The sequence below is a fragment of the Erythrolamprus reginae genome, chromosome 3, assembly GCF_031021105.1.
Source record: "Erythrolamprus reginae isolate rEryReg1 chromosome 3, rEryReg1.hap1, whole genome shotgun sequence".
Lineage (NCBI taxonomy): Eukaryota > Metazoa > Chordata > Lepidosauria > Squamata > Dipsadidae > Erythrolamprus > Erythrolamprus reginae.
This window is the reverse complement of record NC_091952.1, coordinates 238,767,274-238,790,943: the sequence shown is the minus strand read 5'-3', so window position 1 is coordinate 238,790,943 and position 23,670 is coordinate 238,767,274. Positions and strand designations below refer to the sequence as shown.

Genomic DNA, 23,670 nt, shown 5'->3' with positions numbered 1-23,670 from the left:
ATATGTCTCTTTTCCATTTCCCCTGCATGATGGTTATGGCCTATAATTGTGTGCTTGGACTTGTGCTTTTGACACCAAATTTGTTATAAATCATGATCATCTGCGAGTTCTCTTTGTTGCTATTCAATTAAAGTCCCCTTTGAGCTCCTGGAATGTGTGTGTAGATGTGTTGAGCTTTGATGTCTGTCTCTGATAAGATTTCCTCTTCCACCTTCATGAAGGGGTGTTTTAGAATGATCCTTCAGTTTCTCTCTGACTCTCTCCAACTCATTTAATAATGTCCACTAAATTAGCACTGGCATGTGAATGGATTGGATTTCTTTGTATAGGAAATAGTGCAGTGATGGCGAACCTATAGCACGGGTGCCACAGGTGGCACATGGAGCCATATCTGCTGGCACATGAGACGTTGCCCTAGCACAGCTTCAATGTGCATGTGTGTGCTGGCCAGCTGATTTTTGGCTCTCACAGAAGCTTGGGAAAGCATTTTTAGCTTCCAGAAGCCTTTGGAGCCTGGGGAGGGCGAAATACGAGCCTACTGGGGACACTAGAAGTTGGAAAACAGACTGTTTCCGGCCTCCAGAGGGCCTCCAGGGGGTGGGGGAAGCTGTTTTCGTCCTTCCCAGGCATTGAATTATGGGTGTGGACACTTACGCATGCATGATAGCGTGCATGTACACTCATTCGGCACCTGAGGAAAAAAAGGTTCACCATCACTGAAATAGTTCAGGCTTTATATATATATCTAAAAAGGGTTTTCTTTCTGGAATGGTGTTTGGCAGGGGTGTCAAACTCAAGACCCATGGTCCAGATCCGGCCCACAGGGTGCCTAGATCTGGCCCGCAAAGCCACCCTGGAAACAGCAAAGGACTGGCCCATGGTGCCTCTGCAGTGAAAAAGAGGCTCAGAAGGGCTGCACATGGCCCTCCCAACCTCTGTTTACACTAGCAGAAGGTTGCAGGAGACTGTTGCAGCAGAAACTGGAGCTTGGGAGCCCATTTTCTCTGGCAGAATGCTCAGGCCACCACAGGTGCCCCTGACATGAGTGACGCTGGTCACACTCCGGCCTCTCCCAAGGTAAAAATAAACCTAATATGGCCCTCAATGAAATCGAGTTTGACACCCTTAGTGTTGACTTAAGGAAATGCATGCTGCTTTTTAATGCACATTTTCTCACCAAGGTATAGTGAGAAAGATTTAAATGCATGTTTTCTACCCTGTTTCCCCGATAGTAAGACACCCCCGATTGTAAGACGTATCGGGGGTTTCAGGGGGGTCGGCTAATATAAGCCGTACCCCGAAAGTAAGACATATGTCTTACTTTCGGGGAAACACGGGGGTATTGCCGCCTCCCTCTCATCTAGCTGGACCTGGAGAGTGAGAAGGCGGCGAGGGCGAGGAAGGCGCTTGGGAGCCGCGTGGCGGGGAAAGCAGCGCGGGCGGGGGCCGCCTCCCTCCCTCCTTCCTTCCTTCCCAGCTGGCAGCGCACTCCGGGCCTCGCCGGCCGGCTCCCTCCCCATCTGTCTATGTCTTTTTCTGACTCCAGCGCGCACCGTTTTTTCCAATATAAGACATGCCCCGAAAGTAAGACATAGTGGGGCTTTTGGGGATAAAAAGAAAGTAAGACACTGTCTTACTTTCGGGGAAACACGGTATGTACGTTGCTTGGTTCACATCAGCTTTTAAGTATAGGTATTTCTTGACTTACAACAGTTTATTTGCTGACCGTTGAAAGTTACAATGACCTGAAATTGTAACTCAACGATTACCTGTATTCTGCTCCAGAATGGACAGCAAAAACTCAAATTTCCAGCCTACACAGGAATTGCAATATTTTTAATTACTGGGGTGGAAGACAAATGAGATGAAAATACAGTGTTCCCTTGACTTTCGTGGGTCCGACATTTGCAAAAAGTCTATACTGCGGTTTTTCAAAAAATATTAATTAAAAAATACTTCACATTTTTTTTCTACACCACAGTTTTTCCCGCCCGTGACGTCATACGTCATCGCCAAAGTGCTCTGTGAGTAGTGCCCACCACCAGACAAGCATTCACAGCCCACCACCAAATCGGAGGTGTCTTGTTGTATATACTATTTTAACTTCAGAACAAAATATCTGTTTACATAGAGTGATTCCAATTAACAAATTATTGCTAATAAATAATTGTTAATAAATATCAGGATCATTAAGTATCTTCTTCAATGGTGAGTACCAGTAATAACGATGAGTAATAATCTAAAGGTTGTTAAGGGAATGGGAAATTGTAATTTAGGGGTTTCAAGTGTTAGGGGATGTCCTGCAATACCGTTCATAGCCAAAAATAATGTAATTGCTTCCGCATCTCTACTTCGCGGAAATTTGACTTTCGCAGGTGGTCTTGGAACGCATCCCCTGCGAAAGTCAAGGGAACACTGTACAATAAATAACTGGAGAAAAAGTGTGCACACATGAAAATGCTACTGTGATTCTGTCGGGTACAGACAAATGATAAATGGTGTGTGACTCTAGATTTTATGTGTGGGCTTTTTAGACATTCTTGATGATTCCTTGGATATGGCCCTGCAGTTTTCATAGCAACCTTTTCAGAAATGGTTCACTAGTGTCTCCTTCATAAACCAAAGTCTCTCAGCTGGCTTTCTACTTAAGGCAGGGGTAGAATTCATGGCGTTCTGGTTTCTGATTCAGTGTCTTTAAATCACTAGAATCCCAATGTTGTGCTTTGCACGAAAGATTGGAGGAGGAGGAGGAGGAGGAGGAGAAAAAATTATTCCATGTGACTAATCATTTCAGTTTTCTCCCTCACCATTTATGCATTTCTCTTCTTCTCTTGCCCCAGGGCTGCTTTTCCAAAAGGCAACTAGACTTCTTGGTGTTTTCCTTGAAAACATTTTACCGCGGTGGTGCAGTGGTTAGAGTGCAGTACTGCAATCTACTTCTGCTGACCACCGTCTGCCAGCAGTTTGGCAGATCAAATCTCAGGAGGCTCAAAGTTTGACTCAGCCTTCCATCCTTCCAAGGTTGGCAAAACAGGGACCCATATTGTTGGGATCCATAGGCTGACTCTAAACCACCTAGGGAGGGCTGTAAAGCACTGTGAAGCGGTATATAAATCTAAATGCTGTTGCTATTGCTTCTCATCCAAAAACCTTCTTCACTTTCTTAATTTTCAAGGGGGAAAAAAAATCAAGAAATTCCAGCTGCCTTTTTGGAAAAAGAAACTGTTGGGAACATTCACAAACTTTTGTGTATAGTTTATGGCGAATCTGCAGTCGACAGAAGTATGGTTAGTCGCAGAAGACATTTTGAGGATGACGACGAGATGATTCGAACAGTACAGAAATCACTTCGTGACCAGAACAAGGAGTGGTACCGACAGGGCATACATACCCTTGTGTCTTGCTGGAGGAAGCCCATAGAACGGGACGGAGATTACGTGGAAAAATAGGGAGTGTAGAGGAAACATCATTCTTTCTTGTGTGTAAGTTTCGTTGTGTTCAATAAATAAATGTTGAAGAAAAAAAATGTGGCGCATTACTTTCTGGGCGACCCTTGCACTTTTCCTCCTTTGCTTCAATCCGCACATGACCCACAGACACATTTGATAAGAGAATCTGATGTACAGGTAACAACCTGTGAGGTTGATGTTTAACTGTACCAAAGATGCCATTCACATTGCAGGTGCCAAATCAGACTTACCTCTGCAAATTAAACTTACCATTTGCAGAAAAAATGAAGATCAGTTGTGGGTTCAGACCACTTATCTTCTCATTGTGATGTTTTGCGCGCAATAGCTCATTCCGCTCACGCATGCACGTATCCCGTCACACAATTTTGCTTCCCGCATGCTCAGTAGCTGGAATCAGCCTGAAACACAGAGAAGCTGATCAGCTGTGCTTCGGGCAAAGAAATAAAGGTCAGTACTAAGCCAGTGGCGGGGAGAAAGGCCTTTTTCAAGCATTGGAAGAAAAAGAGAAAATTTTGCTAAAAATTGCACAAAAAAGATGGTGGTGCCCATGGACCAGCACCAATTGAGACATCACCAACGAGTTGCTACCAGTTCAGGTGATCTGATCCGAACCGGAGGAACACATCCTTGGTTTAGACTTGGAGCAAGAAATATTGCACCTTATAAAGCAGCAATGAGATATATGCATGGATTTTATAGTGTTTTGACTTTGAATTATTTTATCCCTCTTTGATTTGCTATAGACTCATGCATGATAATAATAGATATGGATATATATACACAGAGAGATATTGTCTATTCTAAACGGGCATTTTATGATTGTTTAGCATCATTCTTGATTCCATTTTGTTTAATTTCTTTTGAAGATTGGCCTTGGATAGAAGTGAACATTGAAATTCTGTGTTTGGAAGAAGAAAAAGCTGTCTGATAACATCTGAGGTGGCAGTAAAACAAAATTCATATGAGCACAATGAAGGATGCCAGGCTTGTTATGAATTTAAGTTATCCTGTTTGTAACATATTAATTGTCAATCTCTCTTATCCTCTGCGGTAGGAAATTATGTAAAGCTCCTGGTGCACTTGTGCTATGAATACTAAAATAACAATTGTAAAATGGAAGAATGGTGTTCTGGCAAAAAAGAGTGACAGAAAAGTGCTTTGACTACTTTATTTAGTAAGAAATAACCAACAATGGTTTTTTTAGGAGATCTACAACATTTAGTGCTGCTCTTCTTGTAGTTACCTGGAGTATCTTCTATTCAGCTGTTTTTTTTAATGGCTAAAATTATAGCCAGGCTAATACTACAGTACCCATTTCCATTTTAGGTTACTTGGGCCTACTTGTACCGGTAGTCCTCAACTTATGGTGACCATTTTTCCGGGTATAAGATTTTTTTTATTTTCTCCACCATAAAGTAAAACATTATATAGTTATAAACACAACAATGCTTAAAATCCAATCATATATAAACTTTTCTTATTACTTACTCAATGGAGGCTCTTATCTCTCCTCATCCAAAGATTTGTATTAATTTTATACAACATCAATTCTTAAAAATCTAAATAATTCTTCCTCTCTGTCTTACTACAAAATGTTACATCAATGCAAAGAATAATAAAATCTCTTTTATCTAAATTTTAATATTGTATCATGTAGCTAATCAAAAATTATCTCTCTATATAAAATAGTCTCCCTTCCTTTTCATTATAAGCGAAATATGTTGCATATTTGCTTAACACACACACACATATATATATATATGTCACCTTGCTTAACATATATATATGTTAAGCAAGGCAATTACAATGGTACCTCTACCTAAGAACGCCTCTACTTACGAACTTTTCTAGATAAGACCCGGGTGTTCAAGATTTTTCTGCCTCTTCTCAAGAACCATTTTCCATTTACAAACCTGAGCCTCCTAAAGTGTAACTGGAAAAGGCAGGGAGAAGCCTCACTAGGAATCTCCTGGGAGGAAACAGGGCCAGAAAAGGCGGGGAGAAGCCTCTGTGGGGCCTCTCTAGGAATCTCCTGGGAAGAAACAGGGCTGGAAAAGGCGGGGAGAAGCCTCTGTGGGGCCTCTAGGAATCTCCTGGGAGGAAACAGGGCCTCCACGCTCCCTGTGGTTTCCCCAATCGCATGCATTATTTGCTTTGATTCCTATGGGAAAAATTGCTTCTTCTTACAAACTTTTCTACTTAAGAACCTGGTCATGGTACGAATTAAGTTCCTAAGTAGAGGTACCACTGTATTTCTAGTGTCATCTTTCTTATAGTGTGGTGACCAAAACTGGATCCAGTATTCTAGGTGTGGCCTTACTAAGGCTTTATAGAGTAGTTCGATTAATTTGATTAATGACTTCTGCAGAATCAGGTTTATTACACAACTGACATTTTACAATTGTTTGGTGATAATGGGGAGACTCCATTATGTTCTTATGTCATCATGCCCTTGGTAGGTGCAAATCTGCTCTGCTTTCTATTCTCCCATATCCTTATCCTCATCTTCTCCACCAAGAAGGTTCCCGCTAATTGTATTTTTTCCGGCCCTGAAGATTGAAAAACAGGAGATACAATGCCAGGAATTGTGGAGGATGGAGAAAACCCATCATGTCTGGTTGCCCAAAGTCATCATGCATTGTTCGCCAGTTAATTACGTATTTATTCTCGGTGCTGGCTCCATTGATGTCCAGCCTTTCTCTCCCTCCCCACCACACATTTATTCCATTTTTTCTCTTCCCCCCTGCTGTTGACATCCAGCTTAATCTGCTCCTTCACCCTTTCCCTTGAGGCAAGATAGTTCTTCAGAAAATCTTCTTTACATAATATGTGGAAAAAATTGGGAGGGACAATGACTAATTCATTTTTCCTGCTGCTGACTTCCCGTTCCACTCCTGGCAATCCACTTTATAACTTTTTTCTCCCTTACATCAGATTTTAAAGGCCTGGCCTTCCTTGACTTTTTACATACCCTTTTTCTCATAAATCTGTGACTTACGACAGTGGTTTCTTAGGCAAAACAAAGCATTCCCGAATGTCCATAAATTAAAAATAAACCTTCATTAACTATTATATTGGCTTGGTTCACACATTATATGGGGTGGGGGTGGGGTTTGGGGGGAAGTCTGTGTGACGTTACCGCTAACCTCTTGTCATTTAATATTATGTATGCGCCAGACCTTCTTGACATGTTCAATGGAACAAGACTAAAACGTTCCTAGCTTTTTCGCTTAGCCTTATCTATGAACTCAGCCATCGAGCTGATGCAGGCAGAAAACCTTTTAAATAGCGCAGAAACCATTCCTTGATCTGCAGACGGAAAGGAAGTGATTCAGACCTTAGTCTTTGGTCTTTTTTTTTTCTTTACTCACCATCTGGCCTTGTTTGATTGTTGATAGTATAAAGGTAGTCAAAATGTCTATATTTAAACTATGGCTGTAGACAAACTTATTTATACTCCTTGGATTCAGCTGTCCCCCCCCAAAAAGGAAATTATGCATAGGTGGAGGCTGGACTGCACTGCATCTGTGCTTATTTGGAGCGAACGTTGAAGTGGCTCTTAAAGACGCTGAGCTTGTCAGCTGAAAAGCTGGGTTCAAGACCCGAGCACCACACAATTGGGTGAACTCATGTTGTTTGCTCCAGTTCCTGCCTACCTAGTAGTTCGAAAGCATTATTATTATTATTATTATTATTATTATTATTATTATTATTATTATTGATGATAATGATAATAATAATAATGATAATAATAATAATAATAATAATAATAATAATAATAATAATAATAATAATAATAGTATGCCACCCCTATCCGGAGACTTGGAGCGGCTCACAACAACAAAGCATGCCAATGCAAGTAGGTAAATAGGCACCACTTTGGTGGGGAAGGTAACAGCGTTCTGTGTGCGCCTTGGCAATAGTCATGCTGGCCACATTACTACGGAAAGGGTCTTTGTACCATGCTGGTTCCCTTGGTTAAGAAACAGAGATGTCCCACTGTGGGAAACGACTGGATAGGGGTCTGAACAATTGATCTCTAGGTTTGAACAATTGAGCGGGGCACTCTCATGCTTTTGCCGGCAACCTTGCAATTTGTGAACTCAAGTGCAAGTGGTCCTCGATTTAGAATAGAATAGAATAGAATAGAATTTTTATTGGCCAAGTGTGATTGGACACACAAGGAATTTGTCTCGGTGCATATGCTCTCAGCGTACATAAAATAAAATATACATTTGTCAAGAATCATGTGGTACGACACTTAATGATTTTCATAGGGGTCAAATAAGCAATGAAGAAGCAATATTAATAAAATCTTAGGATATAAGCAACAAGTTACAGTCATACAGTCAGCATGGGAGGAAATGGGTGACCATTCATTATGACCATTCATTTAACGTTTGAAGCAACAATGGTGCTGAAAAAAGAGTCTTATGATCAGTCCTCACACTCATGACCATTACAGCATCCCTGTTTAAAATTCTGGTGCTTGGGGAACTGGCATGTTTCTGGGTCATGTGTTTGCCATTCGTGGCCTTTCCGTGCGGGCTCCAACAAGCAAAGTCAATTGCTTAACAACCACACAGTGTATTTAATGACCACAGAGATTTGCTTAACAACTGCAGTGAAAAAGTTTTATTTATTTATTAGATTTCTATGCCGCCCTTCTCGAAGCGACTCAGGGCAGCGTACAACATTGCAAATAGACATAATATACACGAGAAATCTAATTATTTTAAAAGACAGATACAAAGTTAGTAAAAATCTAAAACTCCTTATGCAATCATCCACATTCATCCAATTCAAACATTGATATTGGCTGGGGGGCAATCTCGTGACTCATGGTCCCCATGCCCGCCAACAGAGGTAGGTCTTCAAAGCTTTACGAAAGACCAGGAGGGAGTGGGCAGTACGTATCTCCGGAGGGAGTTCATTCCAGAGGTTGTTAAAATAAGGCATGTCTCAGTTAACAACTTAGCCTCATTTTGCAACAAAACTTCAGGTCCTATGTTGCAGCCATAAATTGAGCCTACCTGCAGTGCATATTATCCAATGTGGATTTATTTTTTTAGGGATCTCTACCCTGTTTCCCCCAAAATATTGCACGACTTAAAAAGAGGGTGGTGAAAATATTTACTGACCCCTCGCATCCTGAACACAAATTGTTCCAACTCCTACCCTCAAAATGTCACTACAGAGCACTGCACACCAAGAAAACTAGACACAAGAACAGTTTTTTCCCGAATGCCATCTCTCAACTAAACAAATAATTCCCCCAACACTGTCAAACTTTTTACTAAGTCTGCACTTCTATTTCTACTAGTTTTTTCTTATCATTCCTATCATCCTTTTCCTCCCACTTGGAACTGTATGACTGTAACTTGTTGCTTGTATCCTAAGATTTTTATTAATACTGATTGTTTCTTCATTGCTTATTTGACCCCCAGGACAATCATTAGGTGTTGTACCACGATTCTTGACAAATCTATCTTTTTCTTTTATGTACACTGACAGCATAGGCACCAAGACAAATATCTTGTGTGTCCAATCACACTTGGCCAATAAAGAATTCTATTCTATTCTATTCTAAAAACATCTCCTGATAATAAGCCCAACCAGGTTTTTGAGTGCATGGCAATAAGGCCAACTGCTTATTTCAGGGTTTAGAAAAATATAAGACAGGGTCTTATTTTCAGGGAAACAGGGTAGTACAGTATTTCCAAGGGTGGAGTTTTGCAACAAAAAAACCTAGCTGAAATATTGTGCTACAAAAGAACACGTGTTCTTTTCCATTCTTTAATTGGATGTCATTTACGTTTTTCTTCCCTTCCCTTTGTACTTTGATCTACTGCTATTAGAATTTCAGTCTTTTAAAAATCTTGTCAGGTTGACATTTTAGAGCTTTCAGTTGCTTATTGTCCCCAACCTTCCCCTCCCCTCCTTTTTTTAACACCTCAGTTTTCCAACATTAAAAGATTTGGCAGAGAGATGCTGTGAAGAAGTGATGAAGCTTATGCTAAATTAAAACAGAGCAGTACTTTAAAGGGTTTTTTTTATGACTTTACCTGAGAGGCGTAGATAGATGTGTTCCAACATATCCTATTTAATGTTCTGCAATAACGCGAAAAACCCATGAAATAGTTTGATTGAGAAATAGAGGAAAAACAAATTCAGGGATATGGGAATTTGAACCTGACTGTTCCTCTGGAGAAATCAAGGGACCAGATTTGCCGGAAGACCTGCAAAAGTTCCAGAATTCAGTTTATTTAACACTAGCTAACAGTATCAACTAGCTTTATCTGATCTGTCTCATGTCCCTGAGCATCAGAGGAAGTTATGCGTTGAAAGACTGCTGACACAGCTTGTTGCAAAATAAATCCTCTGGCGTTGACTAAGGTTTTTGTGAATCATTTACCTCTTAGTCTTTGTGCTCCTTATCTGTAAAATAGGGGAGTTGCAGAAAACAGGTAGTCCTTGACCTAAGACGACAGTGGAGCCCAACATTTCCATTGTTATGTGAGACGTTTGTTTCGCTGCAGCTGAGAAGTTAGCAGCATGGTTGTTAAGTTAATCTGGCTTCCCCACTGATTTTGCTTGTCAGAAGATCACAATAAGTCAGTGATGGCGAAACCTTTTTTCCTTATGTGCCGAAAGAGTGTGTGTGCGCGCTATCATACATGTGCGCGCTATCATACATGTGTGACACCCATAATTTAACCCACACCCATAATTTAATGCCTGGGGAGGGTGAAAACAGCTTCCCCTAGCTCTCTGGAGGCTCTCTGGAGGCCGGAAATGGCCTATTTCTCAACTTCTGGTGGGGGCAATAGCCTTGTGTTTCACCTGCCCCAGGCTTCAAAGGTTTCCCTGGAGCTGGGGGAGGGTAAAAATGTCCTCCCCATCCTTCCGTAGGCTTTCTGGAAGTCAAACAATGGCCTCTCAGAGCCTCTGTTGTGAGCCAAAAATCAGCTGGCCAGCACACGCATGCACGTTGGAGCTGAGCTAGGGCAATGGCTTGTGTGCCAGCAGATACGGATCCACGTGCCACCTATGGCACTTGTGCCATAGATTCACCATCATTGCAATAGGTGAGCATGTGACCTTGGGACACAGCAATGGTCATAAGTATGAACCAGTTGAGCCAAGCAATCTAAATTTTAATCGTGTGATGCTGCAAAGGTCGTAAGTGTGAAAAATAGTTCACCTTTTTTCAGCACCATTGTAACTTTGAATGGTCACTAAATTAAGTGGTGTAAGCCAGGCAGGGGTTCCACTTACCGACAGCTATCGGTATGCTCTGCAGGCATGGGTACACCCGTCGGGGTGAGATTTGGCTTCTGCACATGTGCAGCAAGCGGAATCTCATGCGAGGATGCTCACATGTGCGATTTTGCCAATTGTCGGTGATTTCTCTGCCTCTGTGCATGCCCAGAAGCAAAACATGGGGAAATCTTATGCGCGAGAGTGTCCTTGCATGGGATTTCACTTGCTGCGCATGTGCAGAAGCCAAATCTCATGCGTGCACGCAGTGGGGGCACGGAGATGTGTGCGCATCTCAATTTCCGCTACTGGAACCCCGATCCCAGCCATATCGTCTGTAACCCATTACTGGTGTAAGCAAGTGGTGGGATCCTGCTGGTTTAACAACCAGGTTGGTGATCCGGTACTTTGCTTCGCTATGCAGGCATGCACAGTTTTACAAAAAGTTACCTTCCGTCTACGGAGAGGGGCGGCATACAAATCCAATAAATAAAATAAATAAATAAATTATTGCTAAGGAGTAATACAGCTGAGGTGCGGCAATCCGTTCTGCGCGAATCAGCGGAGAAGATAGAGGTCAGTAAAGTGTGGGCAGGAGGGCCTACCTGATTGTCAGAGTGAACTGGTTCATACCCAGTTCAGTGTGGGAGCTATCGGTTTGACTGAACCGGTCTGAACCGGTAAAATCCCACTCTTGCTTGTAAGTCAAGGACTACCTGTATGACTATTGAGTGCAAGTATGGGACTGAATTGCTTTCTATTTCTTCTTTCTTTTCTATTAATTTGTGCTTGGCAACGATTGGTGAGGTTCGGATTTTAATTTAAAAAAAACCCAAACTCAAAAAAGTACGCTTTTGGGAAAAGAATGAATGGTTACAAGTGGAGATCAAGAACATATGACTGATTGTTTTTTTATGTACGGTGGTACCTCTACCTAAGAACGCCTCTACCTACGAACCTTTCTAGATAAGAACCGGGTGTTCAAGATTGTTTTGCCTCTACTCAAGAACCATTTTCCACTTACAAACCCAAGTCTCCAAAACTGTAACTGTAAAAGGCAGGGGGAAGCCTCTGTAGGGCCTTTCTAGGAATCTCCTGGGAGGAAACAGGGCTGGAAAAGGCGGGGGGAAGCCTCTGTGGGGACCCTCTAGGAATCTCCTCCACCCTCCCTGTGGTTTCCCCAATCGCACGCATTATTTGCTTTTACATTGATTCTTATGTGAAAAATTGCTTCTTCTTACAAACTTTTCTACTTAAGAACCTGGTCACGGAACGAATTAAGTTTGTAACTAAGGGTACCACTGTACAGTATATTGTTTTGTTGCCATTTGGAGTTGTTATGAACTATTTGAGGGCTTCCAGATATTAAAAAATATCTATTCTACACCCACTTCTTCAAATGCTTTAAAGCTGTGATGTGCTGAGATACGTGGAAGCAAAGGCATTTTATTTAGTACTGAAATTTTGTCAGGACTTCCTTTGTTAACATCATACTCACAAGTACGAAGTAGAAGTGTGAATCAATAACATTGCTCAAGAAGTCCTCAAAAGGACCTAGTATTTTCCTGAAGCCGAGTGCAGCTGAAAAGGCTTGAAATGGTTTTTCTGGGTAAAGAACAGAAATGGTAAAGATGTCTTCCAGCTTGTTGAACATATCCAAAGTTTAATATGCAAAGTTTTTGCATACGAATGCAAAGTTAATTATTCTGTTCCCAAAATGCAATGTTCTTTTTTTTCTTTTTTTTCATTGTTAGGCTCTTTTTAGTTTGGTATGTTGCCCAGAACTGCTACGGAGTTGGACAGCTTTATATATGTTTGATAAACAACTAAATAAATGTGCCTTAGGAGGAGGTAATTAGAAAAAAAAAGAAATATTCCCATTCTCTTCTGCGTTAGAGCAGACCAGTTCAGAATGATTGTTTTTACTTTAAGCCTTTACACTGTCAGTTGTAGGTGGTGGATATTAAAGAACCAAATGGAAAAAATAAAATTGGTAAGTTTTAACTTATTTGTCCCCCAACAAGCATATATAACTGCCACACCCAAAAGTAGTCATTTCAGTTTTGGCTTTAAGCATATATGAAACAAATTTCCATTTTCCATTTGGAGAGATAATTCTTGGCTTTAAATGAAAGATAAAACAAATAGGAATAACCCAGTTTCTCGAGCATAATTACTTGTGCTTGATTTTATTGATGCAATTGCATTCTGCCTCCCCCAAAAACTTTGTTTTTGACAAATGGATTATGTATTAAGCCAGTATTTATATTTACACTTGCATTATTGAAGATGGTAAAACTTGGCCTTAAATAAACATGTATAGGATACAATTCGCCTTAGAATCTTTTTTAGAAACCTTTGGAATGGATATTCAAGTTGCTCTAACTTTAATTAAATAATCTATGTGAAGAATGCATAAGAATGAGCACTGGTCATAAGCATCAACGGAACCAGATGTAACCGCAGAAAATACTCTCTTGTTTTGTAGCCCTGCCCAAAAGGGGCATCTGGAAATGTATTCCTGTTATGCCAAACCAATACCTTTGAAGGCAGTCATTTTGCAAATTTATTTTGGTCATTTTTTAGGGAAGTCATGAATTATGGCAGTTTTAGGGTAAGGACAGCAAGAGAGTGTAATCTCAGTCTGATTGTAAATAATGCTGAAACAGCATCGCACAGCTGCTCATGTCAGAAGGGAAGACCAACCTGGAAGCTGTTATAAAGATAAAAGGAGGGATCACAGTCTTCAGAGCAGTTTCTCAAACTGTAGTTCATGAGTTCCATTAAGTCACACCTGAACAGTTGGAGAACCTGCAAACATCTGTTCTAAGCTTGCATGGTCCTCCAGTCCACCCAAGTGTGGGAACGCATGCACACACACACACACACAATCCTTCCTCTCCCCTTCCCAAGCTTTCTCATTTCTCGTTTGACCCCAAGTAAATTACAAAACCAAGATAACAAGCCCTAATCTAGACTCTGTAATTTTCAAATATGTTACTGGTTGGGATAATGACGCCACGGGAAAATGTTCCCAACATGAGCTATGTATTTAAAACCTTAGAATGAACAAAAGCTTAACTAGCCAAGATTTTAAAGAATGTTTAAGTCATCCAGAGTTCAAGAACTCCCTGTCAAGGGAAGGTTTTTCTTTTTTAAATCATAGTAAATGATATGTTAACTTTTTAAAATCTCAAGGCAGGATCAAGCGTGAACTCTCAACAGAAAAATGGGAGGCTGGTGGTAAATATGTGTGACTTAGAATTGTTTTTCACACAACCGTTCTAACGTCCCCAAGATCACATCATCAAAGTTCAAATGCTTAGCAACTACGGATAATCCTTGACTTACAACATTTTAGTGATCGGTCAAAGTTATGACAACACTAAATAGCAATAGCACCTTGACTTATATTTATTAATTGGACTTTTATATACTGCTTCATATCACTTTATAGCCCTCTCTGAGTGTGATTTGTAGAGTCAGGACGCAGCAACTGTCATAAATACATGCCAGTTGCCAAGTATCCAGATTTTGATCTCCTGACCGTGGGACTGGTACAACAGTCATAAGATGGAAAAATGTTCATAAGTCGCTTTTTTCAACAAACCTTTTAAAAGAAATGGTTGTAAGTCGAGAAAGACCTGTATTTGATATTCCTTCTCAAAGAATATATAACGTTGAAAGAAGCACATTGAGAGAGATAGAGAGATTGAGATGGATAGATAGATAGAAAGAAAGGTAGGTAGGTAGGTAGGTAGGTAGATAGATAGATAGATAGATAGATAGATAGATAGATAGATAGATAGATAGATTCAGATTCTGCCATTCAAATTTGACAGCTGAGTGGTGACAGCCAAAGCTGGTATTCAATTGGTTTGGACGGATTCACACAAACCGATAGCAGAAATCACAGGTAGACCTGGCCACCCGCTCCGGCTCTATCCTATCCTATTTGTGCATGTTTCTGAGGCTGGACACATGTGTGCATGTGTGGTAAGCTTTGTGCACATGTGGGGCTGCACGCACACTCCATTTGCGAACCTGTTGTGGAGGTATGTGAAAATAACCCATGGTGACAGCACATTTCAGTCTTATCTCCAAATCATGAAGAAAGTTAAGAATATTTTTAAAAAATCCATGTGAATAGAAACTCTCCGAATATATGCCAAGGTTACAGAAATTGTGAACATAGAAAAGAAACAATAATAATAATATAATAATTTGAGAAGTGGCACTGTTAGCATAAAAATAAGGAAAAGAAATATCAGTCTCCAAATATAAGTTGAATGAGGATGAGAGACAATCAGGGAAGGGGATCAGAGGGAGGAAGTAGAAGGGGGAGGTAGAGGAGTGAAAAGAAGTAGAAAAGAGAGAGAGTTAATAGAGAGATGATAAACGGAAGGAAGGAGAAGGCAGGTTGTCCAACAACCCTGGAAAAAAGGGAAATTCGTGATTATCAGGGAATTTGTGAAGAAAACAGAATAAATCAGGGAAAAAACCCAAACTGTATTAAAATGTTTAAAAGTCAGGGAAAAATCATGTTAAAAAACCCGGATTGCGCTGCCTGGCAGAGTCAAGCAAAAGTGAGCATAAATGTGGCAACAAATTGCTTCCTCAGCTACCGATATTTCTTCCCGACTTAGCCGTTTGGTATGACATCACCTACGACTGTACCTTAACTAGATTGCAAGTTACAGGGAAATGCCAGGGAAATATCAGGGAATTTCAAAATGCTTTCCCTCTGGACACCTTGAGAAGGGGGAGAGAAGGAGTAAGAAAGTAGGAAGAGGGGATGTAGGTTGAAAGAGAGAAGTGGAAAAGGATGAAAAATAAGATATTGGTTTATGAAATATTGAAAATGTAGATGTATTTTATTGATATATGTGTTTTGTTATAAAAATGGAACTTGCGGAGAAAAATTATTTTTAATTTTTTTTTTTTTAAAGAAACTCAGAATACATTAGAATATACCAGATGCAGTTTTGGATTGTAATACCAGTCCCTACTTTGGCCTGTACAGCTGACTAAATGGCCTTGAGCAAGTCTTCTTCCTTCACCCACATGTTTTCTTAATGCATGGATTTAATCAACACATCTTCTGTTTTCTCAGCCTCTGCATCCTGGTTTGCTGATGGTTGATAGTCTCAAAAAATGCACGGATTTAGCAGATGCAGTCCCAGATGTATTTCTTCCTGGCTATTACACTTTGTCAGCATGGATGGTTAGATTCTCAGGTTGCTCAAATCTCCCTGCAAAACCTTAAAGTTATATTTTTGCTTTAAATTACAGCTGTGACTATTTGCAAGACTATTCCCCAAAATTGACTTGTTACTAACTTTTCGTGTTGAGATACCATTTGCAGATGATCATTCCCTTTTGACTAAGTTTTTTTTTTTATTAATAGAAAAGAATCAAAGGACTCTAGCTGAAATATGCTTCAAAGCATCTGATTTAATTTGGAGAATGCCACACTACTAAAATTCTATGAAATTTAAACTTTTTAGAGTTTGCAGACTAGCAATTTTGATCCTTTCCGCAGTTGTTCAGTGAATCATTACAGATGTTAAGTTAGGAGCATGGTTCTTAAATGAATCTGGCTCCCCCATCGACTTTGCTTGACAGAAGGTCACAAAAGGTGATCACATGACTCTGGTCATAAATGTGAGTCAGTTCTCAAGAATCTGAATTTCGATCATGGGACACATTTATTCAAAGTGTGTATAAATGTGTGTTTGTGGGGGCTTAAAGACTCTCATTCATATTGCAACATCAAGGAAGATATGAGACTGGAACCATTGCAGGAATAAACCAGGTGAACATAATATAATTATAGTTGTAATTTTTATAATTTGTAATTTTTATTTCTCCAAAATTCTCTTGTAGAGCTTAATTATTTTGTTATATTATAAAATAAAAATAAAAAAACATTAAAAAATAGACTATGATCAATTTTTCCTTCTCTTGCTGATATAATTGCACTTATCTATGACCATTTTTCCTGTTTTATATGCTAAATGATAGTATCCAGTATTAGGTTTATTTATTTATTTATTTATTTATTTATTCGATTTTTATGCCGCCCTTCTCCTTAAACTCAGGGCGGCTTACAACATGTTAGCAATAGCACTTTTTTAACAGCCAGCATATTGCCCCCACAATCCGGGTTCTCATTTTACCCACCTCGGAAGATTGGTTCCTACCGTAATGGTAGAGGATGGCACACCGGCAGTGAAAATTGAGCTTTGCGCGCAGCTTCGGTTGTCTTGCGTGCTTGTGCACGCGTCCCAACTTGTTTGCGCGCGTCCCCTCACAAGTTTTTGCTCTCTGCACATGTGCAGAAGCAGGAACACACTGGTGTGCGCATGCAAGATGACCAAAGCTGTGTGTGCAGCGCCCCGATAGCAGTGGTAGCCACACACCTCGATAGTATCCTAATACTGAATTCTACTACTAATTGTTCCTTTAGATTCCTTTCCTTCTCCTTAAACAGAGAAAATTAAATTGGCTAGTTTTTCGTTTAAATTTGTTTGGAAGTAGAAGACACCCCCACCCTCCCCAAGGTCTCCTTCAACCCTGTGATTCTGTGTTCTTCCAATCATTGTCAATTTTGTGGGTAACTGGAACCTGCTAATTTTATGCTGGAAATCACACTTATAATTAATTTGGTCTCTGAGGATGAGAATAGATTTTGTGTACTACCGTGTTTCCCCGATAGTAAGACCCCCCCGATTGTAAGACATATGGGGGGTTTCAGGGGGGTCGGCTTATATAAGCCATACCCCGAAAGTAAGACATATGTCTTACTTTCGGGGAAACACGGTATAAACGGTATTGCGGGGGGGGGGGGCGATGACATTGCTTCCAAGCTCCCCGCGCGCCCCTCGCCTTCGCTCGCCGCGGCCTCTTCCACCGCCTCTTCCCCTGCCGAAGCTCAGCTGCAAGCGGCCAGCGAGGCCGCTTGCAGCTTCGCTCGCCTTCCAAGCTCCCCGCGCGCCTTCGCATTCTCCCCGCGCGCCTTCGCCTTCCAAGCTCCCCGCGCGCATTGCTTCCAAGCTCCCCGCGCGCCTTCGCATTCTCCCCGCGCGCCTTCGCCTTCCAAGCTCCCCGCGCGCATTGCTTCCAAGCTCCCCACGCGCCTTCGCTTGCCTTCGCTCGCCACCGCCTCTTCCCCTGCCGAAGCTCAGCTGCAAGCGGCCAGCTGGTTCACACTGTGTCGGGGAATTGAACCTCTGTGTATGCACAGAAGCCTTTGTGCATGCGCAGAGAGTTTTTTGCCAGCCGCTTTCAAGGTGTGGTGACCGGAGGGCCAGTTTGGGGATGGCCAGCCAGCCAGCCAGTGCTGCCAGTTCAGCAAGCAGGGGCAAATTTCTCCCTCCGGTTCAATTTTTAAATTTAGATTTCTTATACAGTGATGCCTTGTCTTACAAACTTAATTGGTTCCGGGATGAGGTTCTTACGGTGAAAAGTTTGTAAGACGAAACAATGTTTCCCATAGGAATCAATGGAAAATTGATTAATTTTTAAAAAATATTCTTAACTTTCTTCATGATTTGGAGATAAGACTGAAATGTTCCATTGATCAAATGAATCAATGGAAAATTGATTAATGGGTGCAAGCCCAAAATTCACCCCTTTTGCAAGCCGAAGCGCCCGTTTTTGCCCGGCTGGGATTTCCCTGAGGCTCCCCTCCATGGGAAACCCCCACCTCTGGACTTCTGTGTTTTTGCGATGCTGCAGGAGAATCCCAGCAGCGCAAAAATGAGCGCTTTGCTGGCAACAGAAGTCCGCCGGTGAGGTTTCCCAGCGAAGGGACCATCAGTGAAATTGCAGCATCGCAAAAACACCGAAGTCCTCGAAACCCCACCTCCGGACCTCTGTGTTTTTGTGATGCTGCGATTTCACTGAAGTTCCCCTGCTGGGATTCCCTTGCAGCATCACAAAAACACGGAAGTCCAGAGGTGGGGTTTCCCATGGAGGTGAGCCTCAGAAAAATCCCAGCAGCACAAAAACGGGTGCTTAATGGCAATGGAAGTCCGGAGGCGGGGCATCCCAGTGGCGGCGGTGGGTTTGTAAGGTGAAAATAGTTTGTAAGAAGAGGCAAAAAAAATCTTAAACCCCGGGTTTGTATCTCGAAAAGTTTGTATGACGAGGCGTTTGTAAGACAAGGTATCACTGTACATTGTATTTTTGTACCTATTTCGTTGATAAACAAATAAACAAATGACTAACTAACTAGCTAGCTAGCTAGCTAGATAACTATAACTAACTAACTAACTTATAAATTATTTGACATAGAAATGGGAATTCTGATCCCAATTGTCCTAAGTTAAGGACTACATTGTCGTATATCAGGGGTATCAAACTTGTGGCCGGTTCAGCAAGCAGGGGAAATTTCCTCCACTGGTTCTGGCAAACTGGTTTGAACCAGCAGCAACCCACCACCGGTTGAGGCTAAAAAATGCTTTTTGTTTGTCCAAACAAAGCAGTCTTTCTTGGTGTGTTGTTTGCTTTAGACGGCCTCTCTATATATTGCCTTTGTTCCTTGGGCCCTAAAGATACCTTTTTTCATGTCACATTTGACAAGCTTTGATTATTAAATTGAACATTTTTGGAACTGAAGTCCTAATAATATGGAAGGCACCAAGCCGAGGCCTACTATAGGATTAGAACCAGGTAATCGATGTGAAAGCTCTTGAAATACTTGAAAGAGCCATAGGCATGTGACAAGGCTGGTTTTCTTGCAGCCACGCTACCCTTTTGCTTTATGGTTTAATAATAATTCCTCATGCTTGGTGAGTCCTGCACAAACAAGACCAATAAATTTATGCATTTATTTGTTTGGAGTTTTTTTTTAGTAAGGCCAGGTGGGTTTCTTATTTTTATGCTCGATCCCTTGCTAGAATGAACAATGCTTACTTGCCAGAAAGAGAAAAAGATGGTGTTAAAATGAGTCAGTTTCCCATCAATGTATGATCAATTGGAGGTTTTGCCTGTAAGGAGAGCATTGTTAGTTAGCATCCTGGCCAGTGTTCCCTCTAATTTTTTGGGTGGGTGGGCGGAAAAGTATAGTGTCTGAGCGGCAGTCCCTTCGGGACTGGGTGGCACAGAAATAATAAACAAACAAACAAACAAACAAACAAATTAAAAACCCTGTTTTGCCTCAGAAAATTTCAAAATAAAATACTGTACTGTGTGTCTATAACAGTGAGCTCATAATAGGGCAACTCTATCAATATCAAAATGCCACTTAAATAGTTGAGCTAGTTTCAAACTAGATTTTGATTTTCTTTCTCTCTTCCTTACTCCCATTCTTTTTCTTTCTCTTTTCCTTCCTCTCTTTTTTCTATCTGTTTCTCTCTCTTCCTCTCTTCCTCTCTCTCTCCTTCCCTCTCACTCTTTCCCTCTCGGCTTCTGGGCAGGTTTGGAAAACTCTGAGTTGATGATGATTTTTAAGTGAGCGATTGCTCACTGCTCAGCTTAGAGGGAACTATGAATTCCTGGCACCAGGTTATTTCTTCATTTGAACTCTAGTCTCGGTGCTAAGAAGCAGTGATGGGTAATAATTAAGCCAGGGGTATCAAACTCAGATCCGACCCATGGTGTGCTTAGATCTGGTCCGTGGGGCTGCCCTGGAAACAGTGAAGGACTAACCCGCGGTGCCTCTGCCTGCAAAAATGGCATCCTTCAGAGAATGGCCCTCCCGAGCTCCATTTTCACTGGCAGAGGGTTGCAGGAGGCCAAAATGGAGAGTGCGAGGGGCACAGGTGGCCCTCCTATGCTCCATTTTTACTATCGGAGGGTTGCAGGAGGCTGTTAAAGGTGAAAACGGAGCTCGGGAGCCCATTTCCGCTGGCAGAGTGCTCAGGCCTCCACAGGCACCCCCAACACGAGAGATGTTGAGCTGGCCATGCTCACCTTAGCTCCCCCCCCCCCAGGTCAAACACAAGCTTTATTTATTTATTATTTATTTATTATTTAGATTTGTATGCCGCCCCTCTCCGCAGACTCGGGGCGGCTCACAACAAGATACAACAATTCATAACAAATCCAAATATAATTTAAAATATTTAAAAAGAACCCCATTTTACTAACAAACACACACACAAACATACCATGCATAAATTGTACATGCCCGGGGGAGGTGTTTCAGTTCCCCCATGCCTGACGACAAAGGTGGGTTTTAAGGAGTTTACGGAAGGCAGGGAGAGTAGGGGCAGTTCTAATCTCTGGGGGGAGTTGGTTCCAGAGAGTCGGGGCCGCCACAGAGAAGGCTCTTCCCCTTGGGCCCGCCAACCGACATTGTTTAGTTGACGGGACCCGGAGAAGGCCCATTCTGTGGGACCTAATCGGTCGCTGGGATTCGTGCAGCAGAAGGCGGTCTCGGAGATATTCTGGTCCAGTGCCTTGATGCGGCCCTCAATGAAATCGAGTTTGACACCCCTGAACTAAGCTAATCCTGATTGTATGCTTAATCACAGCACAGAGCGAGGGAAGTGGATAATATTTCAGAGAGGTGGGGGAGATGTTAAGAACCACGCAACAAAAGTCAACTGAGCCTTGGCAATTCTTTGGGGATGCTGTCACAGATTGTTATTGCATTAAGGTAGGAGGAGCTGCCAAGGAAAAAACTGCTGTACAATTAAATGGGGCTGTTAACAGCCCTACAGATTCAATTCATTAATGACAATGGATTGTTTCTGCTCCTGCTATTACCCCCACCCTTTTCCAGCTCTCCTGGCTGAGGAAGACAAAGGCAGATGGGAAGGGAGGGGGACCCAGCATTTTGGGAGAAATCCCAAATCACCCTCTTATTAGTAATTAAAGCAGGAGTTTCTCCCATTTGGCAAGTTTAAGATGTATGGAGTTTTAGCTCCCAGAATTCCCCAGCCAGCATGGCTTTAGTATGTAGAATTCTAATTTAGAATTTGGAACACAGCAGAAGCATCTGCACTGCTACGTCCGCAATATATTGTCCATGCATTAATTAAATACCAGTACATAATGTTGAACATTCCTCTCCCAATGCTGAATTGTTCAGTTGCTCTATACAGCTGGCTCTGTACTTACAACCGTAATTGAGCCTAACATTTCTGTCGCTAAGCGAGACAGTGGTTAAAGTGAGTTTTACTCCATCTTACAATAACGCAATAGCGTTGGGACTTACAGACATATCGCTTCATAGTGCGTTACAGCCACTCCTAAGCAGTTTACAGAGTTGGCAAATTGCCCCCAGCAATCTGGATCCTCATTTTACCAACCTTGGAAGTATGGAAAGCTGATTCGACCTTGAGCCCGTGAAAATTTGGCGGGACCCAGGAGAAGAGCCTTCTCTGTGGCGGCCCCGACCCTCTGGAACCAGCTCCCCCCAGATATCAGAGTTGCCCCCACCCTCCTTGCCTTTCGCAAGCTCCTTAAAACCCACCTCTGTCGTCAGGCATGGGGGAATTGAAATTTCCCTTCCCCCTAGGCTTATAGAATTTATTTATTTATTTATTTATTGGATTTGTATGCTGCCCCTCTCCGGAGACTCGGGGCGGCTAACAGCGACAATAAAACATTGTACAATAGTAATCTGATATCAGAAATGATTAAAAATTCATTAATATAAAAACCCAACATACATACATGCCATGCATAGAATTGTAAAGGCCTAGGGGGAAAGAGGATCTCAATTCCCCCATGCCTGGTGGCAGAGGTGGGTTTTAAGTTGCATGAAGAATTTATATTTAAGAATTTATAAGTTTAAGAATTTATACATGGTATGCTTGTATGTATGAGTGGTTCTTTAAATTGGGGGTTTTTAGATTGTTTTTAATATTAGATTTGTTTACATTGTCTTTTTATATTGTTGTTAGCCGCCCTGAGTCTTCGGAGAGGGGCGGCATACAAATCCAATCAATCAATCAATCAATCAATCAATCAATCAATCAATCAATCAATCAATCAATCAAATGGAACTCCTGGTGGTTCATTAGCCTGCAATAGCAACAGCATTTAGACATATACCGCTTCATAGTGCTTTTACAGCCTTCTCTAAGCTGTTTACAGAATCAGCCTATTGCCCCCAACAATCTGGGTCCTCATTTTACCCACCTCGGAAGGATGGAAGGCTGAGTCAACCTTGAGCCGGTGGTGAGATTTGAACTGCTGAATTACAGCTAACAGCTAGCTAAAGTAGCCTGCAATGCTGCACTCTAACCACTGCGCCACTCTGACTCTTACAGCCTTTCTTGCCACAGCTTTTATGTGAATCTTGGCTGTAGTAACAAGTTAAATGAAGCTGCCTTCCCCATTGACTTTGCTTATAAGTAGGTCACAAAAGATGATGACATAACCATGGGACACAACAACCGTTATAAATATATGGCAGTTGCCAAGCATCCAAATTTTGATCGTGTGACCCTAGAGACACTGCTGTGGTTATAAGTGTGAAAAACACTCATAACTCTCTTTTTAGTGCCATTATAACTGGTAATTAAACAAATGGTTATAAATAGAGGATTGCCTGTTTTCTGCTCTGTCTATGATTGAAAAAGCCCGCTATTCTTTATTGATGTGCCCTTTTCTCATACTATATCCATACTATATTGATTTCATATTTCTATTTTTGGACCAAAGCTTCCTTACAGAGGGAACTGTTACACTCCCCTCTCCGATAAATCATCTAACTAGTTCAAGCGTAATAAATGCATTAGGATTAAAGTTATGATTATTTTCTTAACCCTTAGGTGTGGCTCTTTTGTTCTTCATGTGATGGAATCTGTGTTGTGGCAATTGGAATTATAGTGCCCCGAGTGTATTTTCAGTGTACAACTATTTAACTTTTAATTGTTAGGGATCAAATGTATACATGGAAATATGCTACACATGTCATGTTATGTTGAACATAGATGGAAAGAAGCGTTCAAAATCAGCCATGTGTGAAAGAGCTTGGCTG

General features: G+C 41.5%; 1 protein-coding gene across 1 annotated transcript in view; it reads left to right on the top strand.

The window, feature by feature from the left end:
* Positions 1-23,670, top strand: part of EXT1 (exostosin glycosyltransferase 1) — a 416,144-nt gene that overhangs the window by 19,017 nt on the left and 373,457 nt on the right. The gene's annotated exons all lie outside the window — the stretch shown is intronic.